At 53.2% G+C, this 15,484-nt stretch overlaps 1 protein-coding gene and 1 long non-coding RNA gene across 9 annotated transcripts in view; one reads left to right on the top strand and one right to left on the bottom strand.

The window, feature by feature from the left end:
* The window catches only part of SLC22A23 (solute carrier family 22 member 23), a 152,310-nt gene that overhangs the window by 81,026 nt on the left and 55,800 nt on the right, over window positions 1-15,484 (top strand). The gene's annotated exons all lie outside the window — the stretch shown is intronic.
* On the bottom strand, window positions 2,030-5,554 carry LOC132375376 (uncharacterized). Its single transcript, XR_009505990.1, has 3 exons — window positions 5,437-5,554; window positions 2,812-3,109; window positions 2,030-2,247 (listed from the first exon to the last, which is right to left on the bottom strand). It is a non-coding gene; the product is annotated as an uncharacterized LOC132375376 (long non-coding RNA).

The following is a 15,484-nucleotide window of genomic DNA, read 5'->3' as shown; positions in this document are numbered from 1 at the left end:
CCGAGGTCCCGCTCCCGAGGGCTGGCACGTGTGGGAGAGGCACTCAGGAGAGGGTGTGTGCTTCGATGTCTTTTATCCGTGGTCACTGGGAAGTATTCCTGATGTCACACAGGTACACACCCCCTTCCCAGACTCAGCAACAAAGCACCATCGTGCAAACTAGTGTGGATAGGATGGAGAGCAGCGGTGACCTACTGTAGAGCACAGGGCGCTCTGTGCAACGTCCTGGGATAAGCCCTAGTGGGAACGAAGATGAGAAAGAATGTATGTGTGTAACTGAGTCGCTTCGCTGTACGGCAGAGATTAACACAACATTGTGAAGCAACTACACTTCAATTTGTAAAAATAAATAAATGACTTTTAAATATAGATGACCAACAAGGTCCTACTGTAGAGCACAGGACACTCTGTGCAACGTCCTGGGATAAGCCCTAGTGGGAACGAAGATGAGAAAGAATGTATATACGTGTGTAACTGAGTCGCTGTGGTGTGCGGCAGAGGTGAACCCAGGACTGGGAACCAGCTCCACCTCCAGTACAGTTTTTCTGAGAAGAATAGTCTAGCCGCCCCCCACCCCGCGACTTCCTCCCCCCACTCGTCTGGAACCCCCGTCACTCTGTCACCCCGTGAACTTCCTTTCGTCTTAGCCCATCTATATGCGTCCCTAAGCTGTATCTAGAATGCTGTGTGGTACCGTTTTGCCTTTAAAAAGAACACTCTAAATAAGTGGTATCCTATGTATTTGTTCTTCTGAACTTCCTTTCTTCCTCTTTTAAAACTCAGCACTGTGTTTGGGAGGTCCCCCCGCATTGACAGGGTGGAGGGAATGAACTGGAGCCACGTTGGCTTTGATGGTCGGGTCGCTGAGGATTGAACTTGGGCCTTGACTTAAGAAATAGCAGTTGGGGCTTCCTCGGTGGCGCAGCGGTTAAGAATCTGCCTGCCAATGCAGGGGACACGGGTTCGAGCCTTGGTCCGGGAAGATCCCACATGCCGCGGAGTGACTAGGCCCGTGCGCCACAACTACTGAGCCTGCGCTCTAGAGCCCACGAGCCACAACTGCTGAAGCCCACGTGCCTGGAGTCTGTGCTCCGCAACGGGAGAGGCCACCGCAGTGAGAAGCCCGCGCACCGCAACGAGGAGTGGCCCCCGCCCGCCGCAACTAGGGAAAGCCTGCGCGCAGCAAAGAAGACCCAACTCAGCCAAAAATAAATAAATAAAAAGAAATAGCAATTGGATGCAGTGGAGGAGCCACAAAATCCTGTGCTTCTGTTTCTTACGCATTGAAATGAAATTCTGGAAGGCACGGCAAGGCTGGACAGGGCAGCTAGCGACCGAGTCTGCAGCCTGGGAGCGGGGCTGATGGCGGGAGTGGGGTTGCGAGGGCCCAGATCAGACCCCATCCGTAATGTCACCGATGTGACCTCGCTCGGGCCTCTGCCTTCCCTCGGCCTGCGGCCCCTGCCCCCTTTCTTTCTGTTGTACAAATGGTGAGAAGGAAGGATGGTCATGTTGCCAAGAATAAGTCATGAAGCATCTATGAACAGGAAACTTGGCTTCCCCTTATTTTTTTTTTAAGTTCAAAGGCATCTTACCAGGCACAGTAAGTTCATCTCTTTCCTCTGAAACTCTTATTTCTGATTTTCAGTTTGAAGATGAGGAAATTGATGGTATTGGGGCCCCTATTCATCTTGTTTTATTTCCACGATGTAAAGGTGAAGAGATGCGAGTCAGGATTTGGGGGAAGATCCCTTTTTTGATCGGTGAGGGCAGTAACCGTGCAGAGAGGGTGGAGGACGGGAGCCACAGACAAGGATGTGGATACTCCCATGTCCTACAGGTGGAGGCGCTATTTTTTTTCTTGTTTTAAACTCAATAATAGAAGAAGCCTCAGTATTTTTCCTGTTTCCTATTTAAAGGAAAGGGTGCAGCACAAAGGCATCCGAATGCATCATGCTTTTAGGGACAGAATCAGTGCTGTGACCTGTGACCCTCAGCTCATTACATTTCTATGATCCCATCTTACCTGTGGACTGACACAGCTACCTTCTGTGTGACGTGGGAGGACATGACATTGAATTATGAGATTCAGCGACCACGGTGACTTGGCCCAGGGCGGCCCCTTCCCACTGTAGACGTGCACTAATGACTTGAGTGGTTGGTGGGATGTCAGCGATGGTGCAGATGACGGAAAGCTGGGCAACACCTCCCACTCCTCCTCTCGCCCCGACACTCGTAATGGGGCATCTGCTGAAAAACACAGACTGAGTTTCCGTTCCTCCACTAACGAATGGTCCATCCATCACTTATTGAGTGCTTGCTGGATGCGGGGCTCTAAAGATGAGAGGGTGGTGTATGGTCGTCGAGGCTCAGGGTCTCGGGAATGACCGTGGCGTCTGGCCACACGCAGGACTCGCATGATGGAGACACAGAGCAAATGCACTGGGGGTGCAAGACAGGCAAACTCCCAGCCTCTCCGGAATTTTCTTCCCTCCCCCGACCCGCCCTCATGTGAAGGCAGGAGAAGGGGGTCTCTGAGGGCCTCACTTGCCAGCTTCCAGGCAAATGTGCGTCTCTCATTGAATTTACCATGAAGGGTCTTGGGGGCAGTGTCTGCCATCTGGTGCCCTGACTGCCACTGGGGGAGGGTCCGGTCCGTGTGGCAGGCTGAGTGGTCTGTGTGTCTCTGGCCTGGAATTCTCCCTGAGCCTTTCATGCAGCTCGTCTTGGCCGTGCCGACTCTAAGGGAGGACTACCTGTGATCGTCATCGAAATCCCCACGAACCACCCAAGTGTGCCGGGGAGGTTTACCTTGGCACTGGAAGGTGACTTTGCTCCCTGCCACCCCAGACAACAACAGCAGCGCGTCCAGTGAGGCTGCCTCAGGAATGGTGTGCTCCCCAGTGTCTCCCTCAAAAGAGCAAAGCAGCCAACCCGCGGGAGATCGGGAAAAATCCATGGCTGGGGCTTGGAGCCTCTGCATGTGTCACGTTCAGGGGTGAGCTGGGGTCCCAGGAAACGTCCGCCAGTGGAGGAGAGGGTCTGCTCTGCTGAGCAGGGCCTGGGGCTCCCTGAGCCAGGGCCCTCGGGAACCTTCACGTTTGGGTGGCTGCAGCAGGGACAGAGAACCGTGTCAGAGCTTCAGTAAAGGGTAAAGAGGTACAGCCTTTCCCCCCGAACCCCGGGAAGGCAGCGCTTGACCAATTTGGTGATTTAGGGACAAAAATCCCAGCCGCTCTAGCCTTCTGTGTTCAGTTGAACCTTCTTCCTGATGTTTGACTCTACGTGATCTTCTCGAGGGTGGTAAACCCCTAATCAGAGGAGTGTGATGTTTTCAAGCCCAGCACAGAGGGTCTCTGTCCGGTGTGATCCAGGCCCTGAGGCCGGATGACGAGAGATCTCAGGCGACGCCGGAGGTGGTATAAACTGGTCCGCTCCGGGGGAGGGTGGAATTGGGAACTGGGAGAAGTGGAGGCAGAGACATCTCCTAGTCGGGGTTCTGGGTGCGGTAGGGGTGCTGGAAGACGGCGCTTCTCTTTCGCGTTCAGGCGCTGGAGGCCAGGTGAGGACCCCAGTTCTGTGCCTTCTGTAGCCTCTGCCGTCGAGTCTCCAGGAAGATGAAAGCGTGTTCTTTTCAACGGTAGCAGTTTCTCTGTGTAGATTAAGCAGAGCGGTGGCGAGACCTCACATCACCTGACGTCTTCTGGGACCAGTCCGTATTTGTACACTGATTATATTTACTTTCCGCCTTCATTTTTAAGTAAGACATTCTGCCCTGCTCCTCGGCCGCCGAGTTCCGTTGGAACAAAGCTACTCGCCAGCGCTGGTTCTGTTGGCAGGAAGGTAGGGCGTCTCCCCGACGTCTGCCGCCCTCAGCCTGTCACAGGCCGGGCCCGAGTGCCCCCAGACTGTTGGTCAAGCTCAGTCTCAGCAAGCCACCCCCTCAGAATTCTAGTTTTTGTAAGTACCTGTTAGCACACTAATCGTTCTCGGAGCATAAACTTGCTGCTTAGACCTCTGCAGTTTTCACACGATGTGGGAATATGATGGAAGCACCCAGGGGGTTCCCTTTTCCATGATGCAGGCGACTCCCCATAGAGGTTTCTTACGTAAAGGTGGAGAAATGAGAATGAGATGGAGGCAAAGACCAGAGCCTCTGGAAGTTAAATCCTCAGAGCAGCTTTTCCTTCCCTTTTGTTGTCAACCATCGTTATAGCTGAAGCATGGCGCGCTCTCACGCTGTGTGAGTGTGTGGTGTGTGTGGTGTGTGCGTGACTCTGCTGTGTATTTGTATTTTTGTGTGTGGCGTCGTAAGTGTATGTGGTGTGTGTGTGTAGTATGTGACTGCGTGTAGTGTGTGTGTGGTGTGTGTATGTGTGTGAGTGTAGGCTGTGTGTGGTGTGTATGTGGTGTGTCGCGTGTGTGAGTGTGTGCTGTGTGTCTGTATCTGTGTGAGTGTGGGCTGTGTGTGCTGTGTCCGTGGTGTGTCGCGTGTGTGAGTGTGTGCTGTGTGTATGGCGTGCCGCGTGTGTGAGTGTGTGCTGTGTGCCTGTATCTGTGTGTGTGTGTGGGCTGTGTGTATGGCGTGTCGCGTGTGTGAGTGTGGGCTGTGTGCCTGTATCTGTGTGAGTGTGGGCTGTGTGTGCTGTGCATATGGTGTGTGTATATGTACGTGTGTGAGCTGTGTGCGAGTGAGGCTCCCACCCTCCCGTCCCCACCTGCCCTCTCCGTGGTCCCCCAGGCCCGGCCGTGCCCTCTGCTCCGGTCGCCCACCTGCCAGCAGCCCTGCCTGGCGCGGGGGAGGCCTGGGATGCCTTTGTTGTGACTCGGTTTCAGAGTCGGGCGCTGCCAGCCCGGCCTGGGGCGCCACAGCCCTGAGCGCCCCTCCCTGCCCTCTCGCGGGCCACGGCCACAGGGAGCCGGGCAGCGCGGGGGCCCCGCTGTGCGCAGGTGCCCACCGGCCTCGGCACCTTGGACCCCGCCCAGGTGGCACGCATGGCTGATGAACAGCCCTTCGAGCCTGGGTCTCCGGCTCACTTTGCACAGAAGTATCGAGTCCCCTTGGCCACCGGTTTGGTTCCAAATGGCAGCAGCGTGGCCTCCCCAAGGCCAGCTGCTGTGGGCAGCGGCGGGGTACGAGAGGGGCTGCCGAGCCTTCAAAGGGGCCAATGGCACATTCCTAGGCCAAGGCCAGCAGGGGCACAGGGGAGAGGCTTCTGGAGCTTCTGGGGTTGGGGGATGGGGGCAGGAGTTGGAGCCACAAAGGGACCCTTTGTTCGACTGAAGTGACTCCCCCCCGCCTCTGACTGTGCAGACGTGGCCGAGTGCCCCTTGTGGCCACGTCCTCAGACGAAGCCCAGGGTCGTAGCTCAGCAGCCCCCCCAGGCCCTCCCCGCCCCACGCCGTCAGCCAGGATCAGGCCCCTCTTCCTCTTACTTTTCCTTCTCCCTCCTTTGTGCACCCCGAGCGGCTAAATCCCCAGGCGTTTCCACGTCCTCGGATGATGCTGGACAAAGGCCCGCGGGCTGCAGGGCTGGCGGGAGCTTTCTTTCCTCTCCAGTGTGGGCCTCACAAAAGCTGGGGCCTCCCCGCGCTCACTCTTTCCTGCGATTCTATACACGTGGCGTCAGCCTTGGCCGCGTCGCTGTTGGCAGCCGTTCCAAGGGAACTTTCCATCCACAGTGGTTTCTTGAATGTTAAGAGAAATTGGTTCTCATCAGCCTGGTGTATCCTCTTGTGGAGGAAATGCAGGCTCGTGATTTAAGTTCCAAAAGGGCTGGTTTTTAAAACAATCCTTTTCTCCCACCACAAGTTAAATACCTCAGTAAGAGAAGAGCATTAAAAATTAAAATGCCCTCAGATGACTAGCTCACTGCCCTCGGAGTACGTGGTGAAGGGCCCTCCTCCGACACCCAGAGAAACTCCACTGCTGCCTCTCTGAGGTGACAGTAGCTCAGCCTTCTTAAGGACTCTGTTCTCGTAATAAAAATCACTGCGCTGTTCAAGTGATATTACTGATCATCCTGTTACAAACGGAAGTAAAAGTAAAATATCCTGTGACCCTGGCAACACACTTGACAGATCGATCTGACGGTCCAGTCTGCACCTATCAAAGCTTCAGAGCACAGGCCTGCAAACTTCTTCTGTAAAGGGTCAGAGACTCAGTCTTCAGGGCCCTGCGGGCCAGCAGTCTGTGCACTAGCGCGAGAGCAGCCAGACAGGCTGGGAGTGAGCGCACACGGCTGTGTTCCAGCCCAGCGCTGTCGGCAGACTCTCACATTCAAGTTTCACATACCTTCCACACGAGACATATCCTGCTTCCTCTGGTTGTTTTGAACCCTTTGAAAATGTAAAAACCGATTCTAGTTCACAGGCTAAATACAAACAGGTGGCGGGTTGTACAAAGCCAGGCAGCGGGCCGGATGCAGCCCGGGGTCACAGTTCTCGGAGGCCCTTGTGCACTTGTTTCTAAAGCGATCTGAACCCTACCCTAAAGCAGCATTTGGAAAACTGCAGTTCATAACGCATTAGGGGGGTTACCAAGTCCATTGGGCAGATCCTTCCCAGCATTTTAAAAGGAAAAGAGTAGAATTGAGTGCAACACACATAATAAGGGTTAAGTACTGCGTCGTGAACCTTTTGCCGTGTGTGTGTGTGTGTGTGTGTACGGGGTCACAATGCTGCCGAGTACTTGGACAGAATTTTATATCGACCGTGGCCCTCCCCACCCCCCAGACCTTTGCGTACCCCAAGGGACGCAAAGACTCAGAATCAGTGGAGTGCTGATGTCAGGGGGGACGGAGGGGAGTGTGGTCCCCCTCCTTCCTGTATCCCAGGAATCAGGATGTCCAGCATACGTCTCTCTCCTAGGTCTGTAGCCTGAGAGACAGAAGCAACGAGCAAATATCCATCCTTAACTTACTAGGTTGTTTGGGGCACTGACCGCTAAACATGAATTTCCTGCTTTCGTGTTTTGCTTATTTCAGTAATCCGTATTCATCTCTCTGCTCTTCTGTCTCCCCAGACTGAGTGATATTCAAAGCATTGGTCGGGTATTCAGTATTCTTCGCCAAACAGAAACACAATCCTGCGTGGGAAGAGGGGTGATACAGTCTAATCTGATAAAAACAAGTCATGCCAACCATGGCTGTTTGCCAGGCCGTGAGGAGGTGGAGGTGGAGAAAGGAAGGAATATTGGGCGCTATAATTCAGGGCCCACAGGAGATGCCCTGTGGGTGATCCACAGCCTGGAGAAGGTTCCAGAAACTCCAGGGCCGCGGGGCTGCCCTGGGCCTCTGGCTTTGCCTGTTGGTGGTCAGTTGGGCTGAAAAGTCTTCGGGAGGTGTTGATAGTGATGGGGCCGGGGGAGAGACAGACCCTTAGGTTCCTGCTCTGGGCCAATTCTAGAAGCTGGGGGGGGGGGGAGGGGGAGGGGAAGGTGGGGATGGAAAGACACTGGGGTTCCCATGGAACAGCCCTGTGCTTCCCGGTGGTTGAAGGCCGGCTCCCTGGAGGGCTGGCGATCTCCCAGCTCTGAGGCCGTAGGGTGCCCCTGGCCCCGTGAGTGGGCTGCTCCCACGCTGGGCTGTCGGAAGAAAGGCTCACCGCCATGCCCTTGTTCTCCTGCTCAGATGGTGCTTTGTGGCTTCCTTGTTTACCCGGAGGGAGAAGCGTTTACTCTCCTGAAGAGATCATGAAAGGTTAGCTTCTATTTCCAGGGTGGTGATGAAGGCTGAGGTGACAGGGGAGGGAAGGGGACTCGGTCACTTCCTGCCTGGAACAGAGAGTCTGAATTTCGCAAGCATCCTCTGTCTGGCCTCAAGGGGCAGCTCCGGGAGGTCGGCTGGGGGTTGTCCCCTCATGGCTGTAAGGTCCAGTGAGTCTGTGCAGGTGGAAGGTCTGAACCGTTTTCTCCCTGGACAGTCTCCCAGTGGGTCTGAGGGAGTGACCATGGCCGTGCTGAGGGGCTGACCTCAGGTGTGGGGAGCAGGAGAAGGCACCACGCCCAGCTCGGTATCCGGAACGGGGTGGACGCCCAGTGGCGATGGCTGAGTTACTCTGGGCAGGACGGCAGGATGCGGCATGCCGTCACCAGGGCCTGCGTCCCACGTGCGCACGCGGAGACGCACGGGCAGGACCAGGAACCGGGCAGTGGCCTCGCTAGATCAAGAGCCCGGAGAGAGAGGAGGATGCGAACGTGCAGGCAGCAGTGGTGACTTCAGGCAGTGGCCACAGAGCAGCCGAAGCGCCTCCCTGCCTGTGGGAGAAGATGGAACGGCAGCTCCTGGGGAATAGAACCTCTGCCCCGGGGACGGTGGCAGGTGGGCTTTGGTTCGGGGTCAGGGCCCCGCAAGCTGGGGTCGTTGTACTAGGCGGTGGTCAGAAGCCAGCTCACGCCCTGCCTTGCCCACTTCCCTCCTCCCATGGCACAGAGAACCTGTCACGTGCAGGCCCTGAGGAGGGGACACGGTATTAAAGACGACAGAGGTATGGGCTCCTTCCCCCTGGAGCCTCCGGTCCAGGCACGTATCGTACAGACGATCAGATTTGTGTGTCCCCACTTGAGACAGTGCTGTGAAGGGGGCATCAGGTGGCATGAAAGAGCCGGGAGCCTTGATGTACGTGAGGGAGCAGGGAGAGCACAGCCTGAGGACACGTCACGCGTGCGGGACCGGGAGGCTTCGCCAGGGAAGGACGGGAGAGCGGCCAGGCAGAGGCCCCGGGCTGGGGAGGGCTGGCCTGTCAGGGGCGGACAGAAGGGCTGGTGGCCGCGGCCTGAGCGGGGCCGGACAGGCGCCGCAGGCCCTCCTGGGCCATCTCCTGGGTAAAGCAGGAGCCCCAGGTGGAGATGAGAGGAATAACGAGGTCATCCCAGACTTGGTCCTAAAGAGGCGACTTTGGCTGAAGTGCAGCTGGGAAACTGGGAAGTGGGGAGGTCCCGGGGAGGCCCCTGTGGCTGCCCAGGCAGAGAGGGGGAAGGGACGGACTGGGGGTAGAGGGCGGTGGAGAGATGGTGGCCCGGCTGGGAGAGTGAGGCTGGGGTCGAGAAGAATCACCAGGTTCCCATCCTGAGCCTGCGTGAGAGCAGATTGCGCCGGTGAGAAGGAGGTGCTGGGAGGGAAGCAGCTTGGGAGACGCAGAGGCCGGAGACCCGAGGAGCGTGGGGATTCCTGCAGGGCTGGGTGCTGCCTCTGTGGGAGGGGAGCCCGGCGCAGCGCGGCCTCTAGGGGGACGACACGCAGGTCAGTCAGTCCAGCGGGGTCACCCAGGGCTGCTCTGGGTCGGGGACACGAGGAGTGTGAGAAGGGACCGGGCCCTCGAGACCATTCATGTCCCTTTGTGGGGGGCAGTGTAACTGCACAATGTGGGAAGCAGCTAGAGAGTAGACAGGTACATGAATTAATGGGGTCAAGCCTCATGCAGCCTCAAAACCTCGTTTGGGGGACTATTTAACGACTTGAGGAAATGTTTACAATGTCCTACAAAATAAGGAAAGCAAGCAGATAGCCAATTTTGTTTTTTAAATTAATTCTTTAAAAGATTGGGAGGAAATACATTGGAATCTGAAGGCCGGGCATTTGGATTATCGGTCATTCACTTAATGTATACTTCTCTGTGTTTTCAAAATTTCCCCCAGTGTCTGTGTCTTTAAGGTTGAAGGTTAAGATGTGCTAGTCCCCCCCCAGGTCCCGGGACTCCAGGCTGGATCGTGGAAGGCTGGCTGTGTTCGTCCTGGGCATCAGCAAGGGCAGAATATTTCCAGTGGGAGGGTTGGGGGAAGCAGGGGATGTTCTTGTGAGCCGTGTGGTGGGAGATGGGAGAGGGTGATGGAGGGGACCCTGCCTGAGCTGGAGCAGGAGGGATGGAAGAGGGTAGGACAGGACAGTTGGATCTCAGAGGGTCTGCAGGAAGGAAGCTTCCCGGACCCACAGACTGAGTCCAGGTAGGGGGACCCTCAGCCGGGGGCGGGGGGTGGGGCGTCGAGGGATGCGTAATTAACAGACGTAAGAAGTCAGGGGCCCGGCTGACTTTGGGGTGGGGAGGCCCGTGGTGAGTTTAGCTCCAGATGAACCGTAGTGGGTTTTAGATGTGGCAGAAACTGGCCAGCAGGGAAGCAGAGGTGGGGCTTAGCTGGGAGGGCAGTGCTGGCGGGTCAGGTGGCATCGTTCACGCACAGGAGGGGAGCCGTGTCCTGTAACACAGGGGAGCCCGTCTCTGGCCCTGCGCACCTGGAGCAGGAGAAAGTTTCAGTGGTTCCAGGCTGAAGAGCCCGTGAGTTGTAAGTGGAACAGTTTAAATGCTGAAGGAGAAGCCAGCTTCATTACCCAGCTCCTGGGGGCAGAACGGTTTGTACACAACAGTAGAAACGTACTCTGCGTTCAGCTGCTTTGACCTGGGAGCTCACGCCTCACCCCTGGATACTCACAGGTCCCGCGTCTTGTCCTGCAAAAGGCACCGTGTTTGTAGAACGGTAGGCTACGTGTACTTTCCTTATAACTTAAAAGTGGGCCCTTCCCCTCTGAGAACTGTTTTCTTTGGCTGAATGAAGGTGGGCTGTACGAAAAAACACACGTCTTGGCATTCGAAACTCCCTAGCCACTGAACACCTCTGTGTGCTAATTCCCCAAGTGTCGGAGCCCGGAGTCCACTGGACTCGAGGATATAACAGAAGTGACGCTCAGTGAAAGTGTGTATGGCATCCTGGTGCAGCCGGATGTCCTTCGCGCTGGGACACACGCGCGTATTTATGACAGGCTTAGCAGTGGACCTTTTGTCAAATACTGGCTGATAAACAGCTGTTTTCTTTGTATAAAGGAAGCTTGCTCGGTGTGGGTTTGCTCATTTCCTGATATTAAGGTTTATTGAATGATTTACCTAGGGCGGTGGCTATTTCTGCCTAGCTCCCGAACTGCCAAGGGCACAGCGTTTCTGTGGGTTTACGTCTCGGTTTCAAGGCCTCAGCAGGGGAGAGTTGTAAGAAGCTTGTCTCTGCAGTTACAAGCGCTGAAAGGGGATATTGAAGGGTTTCGTTGGAGGCATTTGTGCCTAAGGATCACGAATTTTAACATGCTTGAAGTTTGAAATTGGTTCTTTCGAGACATGCTCTCCACTTCTACCTCCAGGAAAAGGATCTTTATGCATCTGTCTGTACATTCAAATTAGTTTCCTTTAACCTTCAGCAGATCTCCAGACGTCCTGGAGTTGCTCTTAGCTGTCCCGGAAACGTAGAACCCGTGCCGTCTGGTCCAGAGCGCAGGGTCCTCACCGCGTGGTTGCCTGACACCGTCGTGGGGCTCCTTTTTAACTTTCAGTAGAGCGTTCACTGGGCTCGTTGAAGGGGCCCACTGGGGCTTCCACTGTGTCTGTTGTGCTTTCTTATCTTCACTCAAAAAGAAGTGGAGAAATACAGTAAATGTAAAGATTTGACCAAGCCAAGTGTTTGGGCACACAAGTGTTTTCTAGTATTTCTTATACTTTCCCAGTATACTTGAAGTATTTCACAATTTAAAAATAATCTTTTAAGTTCAGTTTCCCCCTCCTTCCTACTTACATATTCTTGAGAATGTTGGCAAAGTGTCTTTATTTCGACACTTGGACATCAGATTCTAGATCTGTGCTGTCCAGTAGAACACGTGAAATGTGGCTAGCCTAACTCAACAACCGAATTTATTATTTTATTTAACTTTAATTAAGTTTAAATTTAAAAAGCCTTAGGTGGTTACCGTTTTGGTCAGGTACAATTCTGGAAGAAAAAGCTGTAGAAACCAGAATATTCCTCGAATGCTGTCAGAGACTGGGCTGAACACTCCAATTTGTGTTCCATTTCTTAGCAAAAATCTTCTTTAAAGTTAATGAATCCAGCATAAAATTTAGTGAAGGAAATAATATCCTGAATATTTATAGAATGTAGTTTTCTTCTTCTGCCATCTCGTACCCTCCACTTGTCCTTTTCCAAATAAAATGTTTTTCTTCCTTCTCGTGTGGGAGAGCTGCTGGCTGGTCGGCACGAGTGTTTGACAATGATGAGCTCTTTGCTGGGCCTGACTCCACGCCGGTCCCCAAGGTCATCCATCAGTGTCGTGATGTTTGGAAGCAGATGGACAATTCAGGAGCAAGCTATGGGCCCTTAGACATTTGGCTGGTTGCTGAGTGTTTCATTATATCTCAGCAAACACGGGAGTGGGCCCTCATGGATAAGCTTAGCCAGTCTGGTTAGCGGTCATGGTGGTAAATTGAGCGAGTCTTACTGAAAAGAGATGACTAATAGGCAGACAGTGTCTAAATGGGACTTGTGTGCGTGTTTGGAGGGCAGGGTTGTCTGCTTTGTTCTTAAAGGATACATGTGATGTTTAGAATCCAAAAGGTCTGGATTCAAGGTCTAGGTACTGTAAACCACATGACCCGAGACCTGTTTGGTCACCAGCCTCTTGGGGCCACCCTGTAAAATGGGAATAGGACAAGAACGTGGTTAGGAATAAAGGCCGTGATGCAGGTGACTGTGTTTCCTAGGGAAAGGGTCCAGAATGTGCCACGGTGGCATAAGGAGTACTTTGGGCTGAAGACGTTTGAGAGTTGGCAGAAGCAGGAAGAGGCTTTCTCTGCACTCGCCTTACTGCCTAAAAGCAGATCTTCTGAAAGAATTCAACTCCCATAATCCCCCTTTATGGGAAGCTTCCTATCCCGGGGGCGGGTGGCGCGGGTAGTGACTCCTGTCACCAGAGATGAGAAATTGCATAAACAGACTTTACTAAAGCAAACCTTACTTTCCAATAGTTTCTTTCATCTACGTAGTTGGCATTCATTTCTCACTATTTATTGCCCCTTGAAATCCTAACTCCTTCCTCATGTTGAGATGGTGTATGAGCCCCAAATTCTAACTGCTTCTCTGAGCCACTTTCTTTGTGAGCCCCCGAGTCCATAGTCAGCAGTGAACTTTGTCTTTTCTCTTCCTAATCTGCCTTTTGTCAGTTTAATTCACAGGCCCCCAGGAAGCGCACCTAAAAGGGTAGGGAAGAGGTTTCCCCTCCCCTGCAACAGTAACAGGTGAAGGTGTTATTTGTCTGATGGTAGTCTGAGACCGATGAAGAACCCCATCGGTTTTGCTGGAGCTTGATGACAGAGGTACATCAGCATCTCCTGGGCGCCCTGCTAAACTCTGGCTTCTACCGAGGAAGTGTCTGATTCTGTAGGTTTGGGCAGGGGATCCCGGGGGGGGGTGTGATGCAGAGGGTTAAGGGAACCATCCTCTGAGGAGCACTGCTTTGGGGGAACCTCCGCGTTTAGGAGGACCACAGGTGCGGGGGTGACCCCGCATGGCCTCGTTCATAGTTCCTGGGGCTCTACTTCATTCTGCATTTCAGTTTTAGTAGTTGGTTGCCTAAGTGAATTGAGGTGTTCTTTTCAGTTTTGCTTTATGTCAATGTATGAGCCATACAATGACTTTCTGGAGGAGTTGAACAATGTTAAGGAGATTTATATCCTTTAAATATCACGCTGTAATGGGTTTAATTTGAAATTCAGGGTCCCATCTTAAAATGCTGATTGAACGTAAGTTTTCACACAGACATACCCAGCATTTAAACCCATATTATTTACCTAGAGGAATAAAATCCTAGGTTAGGTGTTACGAAACTTGGGTTACCTTCTTAACTCTCTTGGGCAGGTTGCTTCCCCTGTCCATGAATCGAAATACATTTAATCACTTGGACCCTAGAATTTGTTCAGGAAATGAGAGAAGTACGTGGAGATTTAAGTTATATGATTTTTTAAAATCTATTAACTTTTCTTTTAAGGAATTTACATTATTTGTTCTGTGTAAAGCCCGTCACTCGAATTTTGATTTTTCCCAAACCAGATGGAGTCTTTCCCCGCTAGTAATTAATTCCAAGCACAGCCCCACCCTGGCAGGAGGGCTTTGGTCGTGATAGATGATAAGTGAATAGTTTGTTTTCTGCCCCTGTGCCTCTTTCTCTTCTGTCAACTTTGTCAAAGGTGGCCCAGCATGTCTCAGAGGTGCTGGCTGAACACGTACCCCAGACTCTGGGGTTGTTTTGTGTGACAGCATTTACATTTGATTGTCGCCTGATACCACAGCAGTGACTACCGGTGACTGCAGCATCACATCCAAAGTGGGGTGACTTCTGTGCTTTTATGTTCTGGACCAAAGAAGGGGGGAGAGAGGGAGAGAGCAAACAAAACAAACCCACCTTGGAAGTTTCCTGGAGCTCTGACAGTCATTATACTAACAGTGAGCTTCAGGTGTGTCCTCAAAGCTTGACCTTGAAACAGACTCTTACACCATATGAAAAGTAGGCTTTTGGAATAAAATTTTTTTTTTTAATAAGTTTATTTATTTATTTTTGACTGTGTTGGGTCTTCGTTTCTGTGCGAGGGCTTTCTCCAGTTGTGGTGAGCGGGGGCCACTCTTCATCGCGGTGCGCGGGCCTCTCACTGCCGCGGCCTCTCCTGTTGCGGAGCTCAGACTCCAGGCGCGCAGGCTCAGTAATTGTGGCTCATGGGCCTAGCCGCTCCGCGACATGTGGGATCTTCCCGGACCAGGGCACGAACCCGTGTCCCCTGCATTGGCAGGAGGATTCTCAACCACTGCGCCACCAGGGAAGCCCGGAATCAAATCTTTTAAACAAACAAACAAAAATTATAATTCGGTGGCAGAACTTTTCCAAACTTTAAATCCCTTGTAGCTGACAAGCCGCCTCTCAACTTGAGAGGAGGGATGCTTTCTGGGAGACTCTTCCCACTGCAGCTCACAAGGGCACCCGGGGCAGGTCGGCCTCTAGAGAGCCTCAGCGTGTGGGTCCTGCGCTTTATAAAGCGCTGTGTGTCCTGAACATGCCTCCTTCAGAAGCAAGAACTAGAGCGAGCCGTACAATCCCTGACTTCACGCCGTTTTGAATGGTATGAAACGGTCGTGTGTGTGTGTGATTGTGATGTGAACGCCTGCGTTCACGGGGGGCGTGAAAGATGCGGCTCCCGGCCGTTCACCATTACCCTTCAAGAAGGAACGTAGTGTGAAGACACTGCTCTTCTAAATACAATTACTTAGAACCTATAGTGCCTCCAGGGCCGCTTTTCCAAATGCTAAGCGTGTCCCTTCCAAACGGAGCCCATCAAAACCCACAGACAAATGTCTTGGGACCTCTCCCATCCTCGCCTTCCGGGGCTGTCCTTTCCCCGTGGCCCATCCATTTCCACGAGGCCTGTGCTGTTGCTTGCACATTTGCTGCGACAGTTGTCTTCTCCCTTTTCACGTGGGGCCTGGAAAATCCTTGCTCACCTTTACACAGTGGATCACGTAGAAAGGCCCTTCCTCTGTATACTATGGTTAGCATTCCCGGCACTTTGGAGGTTGCCATTCTCATGCAGAAAGTCCCCAACTTTCACAAGAGTTATAAACTTCTACAGAAGTTCGTTTGTTTCGTGGTTACCTGGAACTAAAGGGGCGTTTTGCGAGAGCCCCTGCGGT

This window comes from Balaenoptera ricei, chromosome 11, assembly GCF_028023285.1.
Source record: "Balaenoptera ricei isolate mBalRic1 chromosome 11, mBalRic1.hap2, whole genome shotgun sequence".
Taxonomy (NCBI): Eukaryota; Metazoa; Chordata; class Mammalia; order Artiodactyla; family Balaenopteridae; genus Balaenoptera; species Balaenoptera ricei.
This window is presented reverse-complemented; position numbering and strand designations above follow the sequence as displayed.